General features: G+C 35.3%; 2 long non-coding RNA genes across 2 annotated transcripts; both read right to left on the minus strand.

Annotated features, from left to right (window-relative positions):
• Positions 1 to 844: 844 nt before the first annotated feature.
• Positions 845 to 3,728, minus strand: LOC135783586 (uncharacterized). The gene is made up of 5 exons (XR_010545697.2): positions 2,549 to 3,728; positions 2,335 to 2,408; positions 1,625 to 1,717; positions 1,418 to 1,477; positions 845 to 982 (listed from the first exon to the last, which is right to left on the minus strand). It is a non-coding gene; the product is annotated as an uncharacterized lncRNA (long non-coding RNA).
• Positions 3,729 to 3,935: 207 nt separating this feature from the next.
• Positions 3,936 to 6,502, minus strand: LOC135736195 (uncharacterized). The gene is made up of 3 exons (XR_010527839.2): positions 5,456 to 6,502; positions 4,691 to 5,011; positions 3,936 to 4,473 (listed from the first exon to the last, which is right to left on the minus strand). It is a non-coding gene; the product is annotated as an uncharacterized lncRNA (long non-coding RNA).
• Positions 6,503 to 9,880: the final 3,378 nt, after the last annotated feature.

Consider the following 9,880-nt stretch of genomic DNA (forward strand, 5'->3'; position numbering starts at 1 on the left):
TTTGCCCCTGAATGTCTCTGTGCATATATATAACTGGCTGTATCCGATTCACTGTAATAGGAACTATGGTTAGTAAAAAATATTGTCACAACTGCATTACGTATGTGTACATTCAGTTTTGAAGTCTTTCAGTTACCCATAAAGTCAGAAACAATGTTACATCAATTTAGTCAAGCTTTGTGTTTGAGAATTAACCCTATACTGCTTCACTTAAAACCTCACTTAAAATGTAAATCTCAAAAATTAATTATAACGTGTCATAAGTGACGTACATAACAAGCCTCAAATGGCAGTGAACAATCCCAGTCGGCATTTCAACGTTGAATCAACGTCAGGTACCAACGTTGAATCAACGTTGGATTACCTTTCGGTTTTGCAAAAAATTTCAACGTTAAAATCACGACGTTGTTTCAACGTCACACTTTCAACATAGGTGAATTATGGTTGATATCATGACGCAATTTCAACCTTCTATTTCCTTGTTGTTTTTAACACAAAATATAGATTTTTACTTTACACTGCAATACTCACTAAATGATTTACTGTAAACGTGTCATTTTTAGTGCAATTATCATATGAATGCAACTTGCTACGCATAACTTACAGTACAACCCCATTCATAAAACTAAACACTTAAGGAAGGTAAAGTTTAAATGTGGACAAATAAGATGGCAGGTGCCTACCCTTTCCAAATAAACATGAAAGCAGCTGTTAATTTTTTTTTTATTGATAAAAACACATTCTTTCAAACAGTTAGGTTTCCAGTTAGTAGTGCAGAAGTGGAATTTTCTAAATATAGAATAAAATCATAAAATATGAAACAAAATCATGTTCAAAAGTCATTTTATTAATCTGAATAGAAAAACTTTATTCAAGAAAAACTGCAAATATGAATTTTGTTGTTGGTTTAGTTGACAGTCTTCTTATGGCCACCACCACCCATCTATTCTGGCTCATGCTGTACTTAATACGATGACAGCATCTAAGGAGGGAAAAAACACAAGATATTTAATTTTCAAAAAATGCTGCATTTTAGCCCATGTACAAAAAAATCTTGTTATTACACATCAGGGCAAGATGCGTTTTCTTTGATAATCTGACTTGAAACATTGCATAGCCATCTGATGAAAGAACAAAGCTGTTGTGTTTACGAAGATGACAATGAGGTTCAATTAAGATCATCTACAGTGCATTCAGAAATCATACACCTTTCACTTTCAATTTTATGTTGTTGCATGATACTGTAATTGTTTAGATATAATTGTTAAAAACAGAATTTTAGAAACTTTTGCAAATGTATGAAAAAAGAAAACATTATATTTACATTATACATATTCAGACCCTTTGAAACAACATCTGCAATTTAGCTTTAGGAGATGTTCTAATCCTATTTTTAATATATGTTTTACAAACTTACCACAGGTGATCTGGCAAAGCGACTTATGAAACAGCATCTTCCCAAATCTCCTCTTCAGGCCTGCATTTGATAAAGTTTGGAAAAAGAAAAACATATTTCATTAGTATAGAAATATAAATGTAATCTTGTGATAAGAAATACAGAAAACTGTGGCCCAAGTACAACTTTTAAGGAAATGAAGAATTTTATCATAAAACAATTCATTACCTTTTAAGGGGGAATGATTTGGGGATCTGGAAAGACACACTACTTCACCTCTCTGTATTTTATCACACGTCTTCAAATTGCATGTTGATCTGCCTACAATTTAAAACACATAATAAAATAAAAACAAGTCATAGCCCCTTTTAAAAAGAAAACATAAATTGTGAAATGCAAAACACTGCATCTTAATTATTAGGATAAGTAGAATTTGATTTGGTTACAAAACAAATATTAAATGCATTGTAAGGTTTTAGGGGAGACGCTTCACAAAAAAGAAATGGTAAATTACAGATTTCTATTACAACATGGTATCTTGGTGGTGCATTACCAGGGTAGGTGGCAGCTCATTGACAATTAAAAAAATTATGATTAAAGCCATAATACATAAAGATAAGAACAAATAAATGCTGTCATGTACACTACCACAAAGACCCATTTTTTTCTGTCAATATGAAGCCTCTATAAAACTTGCATCACCATCCACTCTGAACACTGGATTAACTTTTGCCTCTGTATACTGAAAACAAAGGGTTTGAAATATGTAGGCCTACATACTGTAGAAGGAATAATGGCATACAAAAGAAATTAATTGCTGTGCTGAAAAGTAACCATTGTATCCTAAATTAGTTTCTTATATTTTCCTAATGACAATGATAAACCAGTCTTGAGAAACAAGTAGCAGGTGTTTTTAAAAAGCCACTCTCAATTCTCACCTGTGAGGTTTCTTGTGTTCGTGTGTCATTCTGTTTCTGACCTGACAACCCTTGCTGTCTATTTCTTGTTCAATCTTGACAAAATATAAAAAAGTAAAATTAGTGCAATATTGGAAGAGAATTCTATAATGACTTTTATCAGAACATGAATACATACACTTGCATACTGCATTTAAGTAAATATTGTAGAATAGCAGGGTTAACACAACATTACCTGATCCAGATGTAGTGGCTGTTGATGCATGAAAATCTCAGCATTGACAAGATCATCATCACTATTCTAATTTGAAGGGCTCTGATAACGAAGACATTACAAAAGAGTTATACTAAATATACTAAAAACAAGAGCACATTTGTCTAGATAACCAATATTTTCTATTTCCATTAAAACTTGCTAACTATTCAACAAGTAAGCAAAATTACACCGTTACAATGTATTTCAATTCGAATAGAACATGCCAACTTACACGACATGATATTTTCGTACAAAGGAGTTAACCTAAGTGTTTCATGCCGCTTAAAATCATGGATACTGCGCGAATGACCGCACGTGCGATCATAAGCGTAACATGTAATTGACTGATTGCCATGGAAACATGAGGGTCACGTCGACAATCTTGTCCCTTTTAATTTTATAACTGCATTTATACACATTACCCCGTCGAGAAAACCTCAGCATGATTAATATTGGATTCGACGCCCATGTTATCACGTCATCAATAAGTTTGGATTAATGTCATTAACACGAACTGCTATACGTATCCGTTATTGCGAATTCGTGAGCCATAAAACACCAACATCTCATCTAAGTTTTAACACTTTATCAGTAATATGAATTTGAGAAACTAAGCAGCTTAACACTGACCGCACTCGAGCTGCTCCTCCTTACAAAAGGCTGATAAGGTGTCTGTGGCGCCTGTAAGACCTCTCGGATATAAGTTACGCTGACTGAACTACGAAATCAACACTTTTTCACCGAAGTTGTCCAAAAAAGCCCTTACATTTATAACTAGTTGCTTTTCTGAAGCAAAAACAACCAAGTGGTTAAGTTGATAAAAACACACCTCATATTAATTTATTAATATTCATAATAACAAAGTCCCATTTCGGCGGGAACATCCTGTGGACTAGCAAATTACCTTCTATAACGAATACATTTGCAACTAACAGAAAAAAACCTGATTTGGCATTGTGCTTTTTTGTCATACCACTTTGTATATGTGAATAAAATAACGTTATGCGTTTACATTGACTTTATATTTCCTTACCTCTTCTTTCTCTATAGCATTTTCTCGTGTGATACGCAAGATCTCGCAGACAGCCGTTAAAACAGTCCAGTCTTGTGTAATCTCGCGAGATTAACTCGTTACCTGTATATTCAATTATTTGTTACATTTTTTTTATAATGTCATCAATTTTATAAAATGAGTTTTTAATTTTTTTTCTGAATGATTCACATATTATAAAACATTATTTTTATTGTCTCTCTGCAACCATTTACTTCACTGTTGTTTCAACGTTGAATCAACGTTGAACAAACAACTGACGTTATTTCAACCAAATTTCAACGTTGATTTTTAAGCATTTTATTAACCTTTTTCAACCGTTAACCACTCACAGTTGTTTCAACGTTGAACAAACAACTGACCTAATTTCAACGTTGAAGGTCGGTCATATGCCCGCTGGGATAGCTTTGGCAGTAAACATTAAACAGCATGCCTTTAATTATGCTTTTGGTTAGTTTTGGCTAGTATTGTATGGGACTGGTGATCTAACTGAAGTGGCAATATCTATTATTCAGCTTGAGAAGGAGCTGATTCTCAAAGTTGTTTGAGTCCATTCTTGCCCTCCTCGGACTGAAAATAAGCCCTGCCGTGCTGAAAAGACGTTCACAGGCTGCAGAAACGGTTAAAGCAGTATTGATCTTTAAAGACAACTTACAGACTGCTGGAAAGGACTTGATCATTTCTTTGTCATCAGCTTTGCAGGCAAGGTAGCTTTCTAACTGCTTGATACTTTCCTGACCACGATGAAGTTTCATGCTCGCAAAGAAGTCATCTTCCTCAGAGGCACTGGAACCATCGATTGGTGACTGAATTGAAATATTGTCCTCTAGATGGTCCTTGATTTAGTCCAGGCCTGAAATGTACATTTACACAGATGCTAAGCATAAAAAGTTAACTGTGATCACACAGTTTTCCAATTAAATTACAGTATCAACAGAACTGTACCATCTCATTTATTACCAAGGTTTATTTGAAACTAACCAAAACAAATTGAGAATGTAAAGATAAAATATGAGTTAGCTAGCTAAAATTTTATTCTCAGTTCCTTTAAATCTTTAGCACAATCTTACCTAGCTTGACAATGTTTTCATCTGATGTCCAGGATGTTTTAAATTTGGGTACAAGGATTGCAGCTGCAATAAACTCTGGCTCTACCAGCATGTTTGCAAAACGCTGCTGAATGCCTTTTTGTAGGGCATCCACTGGAGGTTTGCAGTACCTGGAGGCAATGCGAAGTCGGTCAAGTTTTGAGATGTGGAGAGTCAGAGTTGGCAGGAGCCATCCCATCTGAACATTGACTTCAGCCTGTAGAATGTTGAGGGGGGTTTTTGGCAATGGGGCTCATTGTTCTAGCGTACTCCTCTAGAAAGGCAATTTTAACTGAACTCAGCCTACAACACATTCAAACAACAACAATTAATTATTTCATGTCATTATCCTTTTAAGTGTGGTTGTGTGTGCGAGGGGGAGTATAATTTTTAAGGGATAATTCACCCAAAAATTGCAATTCTGTCATTTATTCGCTGTTGTGCTGTTACAAACCTGTATAAATTTCTTTGTTCTGATGGCCACAAATGAAGATATTTTGAGGAATGGTTTTTAACCAAACCGATCTTAAGACCCATTTACTTCCATAGTAGTACAAAAGAATACAAACATTCATCAAAATATCTTCCTTTGTGTTCATTAGAACAAAGAAATATACAGGAATACATGACAGAATTGTCATTTTTGGGTGAACTCTCTTTTTAATTAGAAAAAAAACAGTTTAATCATTAGCATTATATTACTGGAACTTGAATGTTAAAAGATTTATATACAAAAACTGTACTTACATTGGCAGCTTGAGTGAAGTGCAGACAGTTCTGATAGCCCCCTCTCCCTGATCTTTGATGATTCAAAGAATTCTCTCAACAGCGAGAAATAAGGAATTCCACCGTGTTGTGTTTGGGCGGATGAGCTGAATTTTGCACACGTCTTCTATCACCTCTGCAGCAGCAGTAGATCTGCCACTCTTGTTCCATAGTGCATGGCACTTTGAGAATGCTGATCGGGAAAGCTTCTTGTAGGCTTCATTAGAACAGGCTTTGGCCCCCTCCACTGTCAAAACCAAGTTTAATAGGTGGCAGGCACATCAATGATGTTTCTGAAGTTGGAATTGTAAGCCATTATCCTCATCTAAAACAGTAGATACCTCTACAAAGTCCACATCGACTCCATTCACATCCTCCTCATCCAAAATCTCATCAGTGACATCTTCAGCCTCATCTTCAGCAGAGTTGTTGTTCTCATCTTGCTCGCCATATACACGAAATGCCTTTAAGAAATTTGACCCGTTGTCCGTGGTAGTTCGAACAACCTTGTTCTGTATGCCAAATTCAGAATGTATGTCATTCAGTGTGCAAGCCAGAACATCAAATGTGTGTGGGCCTTTAAGCTGCCTGCAAGCTAGTGCTACTGAGCATCTCTCCAGATTTGTAGGATCAAGCCAGTGGGCAGTGACACCTATGAAACCTCTTCTCCTTGAACTCCAGCAATCTGTTATTGTTGATATGAAATCTATCTGCAACATTTATTTTATTTTTTTTGCCTTCATTTCAAGCACTGCATCATCCATCTTACGTCGCAAAGTGGTCCTTGACATGAGAGAGGCATTAGGCTGAAGCTCATTTAGGAAAGCTTTAAATGATGGCTGTTCAACCACACTGAAGGGTTGGAGAGACTGGGTCACAAAATTCAGCACATTATTATCAAAATTTTTCTGTGTGACTAGCCTAGTTTCTCCCAACTTCAACTGTCTGGAGGTTGAAGGAGCCTCCTCAGTCTCAAGTTTTCTTATTCTTGCTGTTGTCATGGCATTATACCTGTTAATGTGGCTACCATGCTTTCTCTGCAAAAAGAAACAATTAAAACAATGGGTCTCATTCATGAAACACGAGCAGAACGAATTTTTGTGTAAATCATTTGTAAAGTCCTTTTGGCGTACATTTTCGGATTCATGAAAATGTTCGTATTTTCCAAATGTTAGTTGGTACGAAAGAAATCTACACCTGCTCCCAGCCACGCGTAAATCGTGTGTTTAACATCCGAACGTTTTGCTCATCAATAAGGCTGTATTTTAATTCACCGTAATCATGTACATATTACACAGCATTTTGTAAAAAAATATTATACAGTAATTATACAGATGTGGCCTTTAAAAATGCGCGTCCCTGAGAGAAGAATGCCGCGAGCACTTCCGAAATTCTGCGAGATTCCGCAGAAGGGGGGTTCGGTGGGGGACGCAGGAAATACAAAAACCTGTAGAGGGCAGTCGTGTTTCATGTAGGCCATACTGAGACAATTTGTGTGCTCGACTTCATGCTGAGCGGATACTGTATGATATTGAAGTAACATGACACGGATTATCGATGTTTAGGCGATAAACTTTGATGTCATACAAATGCATGCTTTTTGGCAAACATTTCGTTTGCCAGTTACATAAACATTCACATATTCTTCATAAAAATCCAACTCGAACGCGCATCATTTGTCTTATTTTTTCCGTGTACTTACAGTAGAAGAGACGTGATGTATGATAATCGAGTCTTATAACAAAATATTTCGCGAAGACCTTTGAAGAGACCGAGCGCATTTACGCAATATCATTAACTAGTTTATCTAATTTTACATTTAGTTCATTTTTGCATCTGAACGTTTAAATAGCTTTACCATGGTTGTGTTGTGCTTTTTGCATTACTGAAGAGTAGGCTACTTTTTATATTATCATGTTTCCCTTTACATGGTATGAAACACAATAAAAAAGTATGCAATGGTGTTTAATACATTTCACTGAGAATTTGTATGTGTTATACTTTTGTAGTAAGGAAATAAAACCATATTGTGAGTGCAAATATTCATAAATTCGAGGAGTTTCTGAGGTGTTTCTTATCGGCAAAATGCGCAGTTTCTTTGTTGCTGATTAAAAACCGTTGGCTACGTGATTGTTTAAAATTGACATTTGTTCTACTTATTATTAATTTATTTTTGCCTACATTTACTCAAATAATATCAATGTTAAAATATAAGTAAATCATACTTCAAGTTAGGCGTGAAACTTCCACATTTTTAAGCCAAATAGAAATAATAATAATTTGAAATATGCAATTATTACAGTTTTAAAAACTTAAATATATAACTCTGACCTTTTTAAATATATTGACTAAAATATTCTGTAAATGTAATACTTATATTATTAAGGCGTATACAACAAATAATATATTTACATTTTACAAAAAAATCTGTTCTATTTTTAGCAATTTATTTTCCAACTAAAAAAAATCGCATAACTGCATTAAGAGATTTTATTAAGTTACTTTAATAAATTAGTTTTAGAGATATTTACAAAGCCACTGAATCATTTTTAACAGGGTGTACACATTATGACCTTATGGTAGACTATTTTTAAATGCATATAAATAAAATATGTAAAACTAAATAAAAAAGATATCATACACGGACTGTATGTAAGCATACGTTTTCTTGTTCGGTGCACGTGGGTTTAAATGTCGTTTTTCTAAAGAAGAAATTTAAAACTTTTTTGGTGGTAGTTTAGAAGAATTCCTTTTTCCATTTCTAAATCATTTTGAGCGCAATATAAATGTATCATATTGTTATTCTTATTATATAAGAATAAGTATTTTTTACAAAATTTTTAACATATAGAAAATATACGTTAAGCGTGTTGTGTGTATTTCCTAATTACAAGCTTTTGGTGAAATTGCACCAAAACTAAACGTGCATAAAAACATAAAAAAGTCATTTAAATAAGCGAAAAATATTTTTTATGAGCTCAAAATTTTTAATATAATGTGCTATTGCTGAAAATTGCCCATCTCTAAAGGAGAATATTCATCTTTAAAGTTGAAGAAACAAAAAAGTAAATAAGCATTCGTCACTGCAAGCACTCATTTCTCCATAATGATGTTATTTATTTTTTAATAACATATTGTAGCTGTCGGGCAAAGATACTCTCTGGACACCAAGACCATGTCTATGTGTTCAAGAATAACAAAATATTGGCCATTTTAAACTCGAAAGTAATCACTTAATTTTGTCCCATTGTTTTCCATTTTGCGGGTGGTAAAACTCCTGTGCGCGTCGTTCAAATTCATTGACATTTCGTTCACTTGTAGTTTAGCAAGTATGTATAATACAATTTCAATAATGTTTTTACACTGCACATCGTCTAAGGAAATCCAAAGTTGCGTCGATGGGAACCAAGCTGACAGCTGCGACAGCAGAGAGTGTCACGTACCTACAAAAGGGTATTGGAAAAGGCTTGCATCTGACCTGCAGCGATATCATTCTGGCTTGGTGGGATGTCGGCCAGCGAGTCCTCTGATTCTGACCTTGTTCTTTTACTCCTCAGAGTCTAAAACCAGGAGGGCATATTAAGTATTTATTGTATTTTCATTTTAACAGAGCAGCTATGGTTGCGCGTTTCACACACCTCTCCAAACCACGTTGTTAACACTATGCTTGTTCGACTTCATGCGGCGCCGCAAGAACCGACAGCAGGATGACGTCAGAGTACCGCGCGGATGATTCAATAAATCATATTTCGCATCGCTCTCGCGTTACTGTGGCGTCTTCCGGCTATCGATTCTTGCGGCGCCGCATGAAGTCGAACAAGACAGCAGCAAAAGCTACGCATGCGCTTTTAACTTGTAAAACATTAAAGGTGTATGTATGGGTAATGTAGTCTCTGCTCTCGGTAGCATGCATTGTGAAGGGCGCTTTGAAAAGCGGCAGCACAGCCAAAGGATTAAATTAAGCCTCTGATTTAAACACACGTGCAAATGAGCGTTCTGGTACGCTAAAAGTACGTTCTGGGCGCAGGGAGAGGTGGTGGTACGCTCAAGACAGTACTTTAAAGCACTGGCGGTAGCAAAGGTACACGGCCCTTTGAAAAGGAGGTTGGTTTTACATCGCTCTCACGGTACTTTGATGTCATCCACTCATGTTTGAGCTGTATCAGATGAAAATACAGATTTTGAGGAACAACTTATTATTTGGAGATTGTCAATGGACGTTTCTGAGTGGTAAGTTTGTTTTTTTCAGTATGGACCTGCAAAACGCCAAATGCATAAAATAAAAATTTATTAATATTGTAATGTCTTAGCATGATATGTTTTCTAAAATGTTTAAAAATGATCAAATCAGTTGTGCGAAACTACACAGAAATATTTTTTTTAATGAAACATATTCAATGGTTTCAG

The sequence above is a fragment of the Paramisgurnus dabryanus genome, chromosome 2 (assembly GCF_030506205.2).
Source record: "Paramisgurnus dabryanus chromosome 2, PD_genome_1.1, whole genome shotgun sequence".
NCBI classification, from domain to species: Eukaryota; Metazoa; Chordata; class Actinopteri; order Cypriniformes; family Cobitidae; genus Paramisgurnus; species Paramisgurnus dabryanus.